The sequence below is a fragment of the Vanellus vanellus genome, assembly GCF_965231255.1.
Source record: "Vanellus vanellus genome assembly, chromosome: 15".
NCBI lineage: Eukaryota > Metazoa > Chordata > Aves > Charadriiformes > Charadriidae > Vanellus > Vanellus vanellus.
Window position 1 is genome coordinate 14,711,877 of NC_138920.1, and position 1,224 is coordinate 14,713,100.

The following is a 1,224-nucleotide window of genomic DNA, read 5'->3' on the forward strand; positions in this document are numbered from 1 at the left end:
ACAAACTCCTGGGAAATGGCTTCCTCAGGGAAACGCTATAGATGGCCGGAGGCACCAGACCGTGAGGCTCTAGTTCTCAGCCGTCAATCTACCCCTCATCTGGGATCAAACTGGGGAGGGACCCCGAAGACCTCTTTGCACCCTGTTTTTGGGGGATGGCATAGCTGGGGGCCTCTGCAGCTCTCGGGCACTAGGTCTGTCAGGGTCAGTGTCCCATGGTTAGACTGGGGAGGGCAGGGACCTGTGGGGTCTGCGTGGATCACCCCACCCTACGGTAACGAATTTACCGCTGCAGCTTCTTCAAATAAATGTGCTACTCTAACTCTGATCCGAAGCGCAGGATGTTTTGGGTTACAAAAACGACCTTTAGTCAGTGCCACGAGAGGAATACTAAAAACAAAAAACAAACAAACAAAAAAAACAAACAAAAAAAAAAACCAAACCAAACCCCAATTTTCTCCCCCCCTTCACTTCTCAGTCCACCTTGTATTTTTGCCAGTTTCTAGGTCAAATTCCCCATTCTGCTTCTCCTGCACAGCGTTCGGGTTGCACAATTGCAGAGGAGGGAGGAATTTCTCCCCCTGTCTCCCCAGTGCCCCCCACCTTCCCTCCTCCCCAGCCGGGAGCTCGCCCCAGGTAGGCTACCGGGTCCCTTGGTTTGGGGTTGTATTTTTTGGGGGCGGAGGACGGTGGGTGGGGGTGGTGGTGACCGACCCCCCCCTCCGAGGGTGGGACGGGGGGGGACCGCGGCAGTTGGGATGGCGGGCAGAGGGGGAGGGCTGTGTGCTCGCAGGTGTGGGCTCGCTTTCCCTTTGGTGCGTTTGGTTATTTATTATTTATTCCCCCCCCACCTCCCCTTCAGTCCCCCCCCCCCCCTCTCTTTTCTCTTACGCAGTGGGAGAAGCCAGGCTGGCTCTGCCCAGCCGCCGTCCGTCCTCCCTCCCTCTCCCCCATCCCTCCCTTTTCCTTAAAAACGTGGGCTCCGGGGTGCAGCCCCCTGCGCTGGCAGCATCCCTGCCTGCGAGGAGCAGCCTTCCCCCCCCCCGCCCCATTACCCCCCCCAATCTCCTCCATCGGCTGCCTCCGAAGCGGAGCCTCCGACCGTGCCCGCAGCCCGGCTTTGTGTGTCCCCCCCGGCCCGGGGGTGTCTGGATGCGGCCCCGGGGGGCGCAGGGCAGGGAGCTGCGCTAGAGGGGGAACCCGCACGCAGGTAAGCAGCCAGAG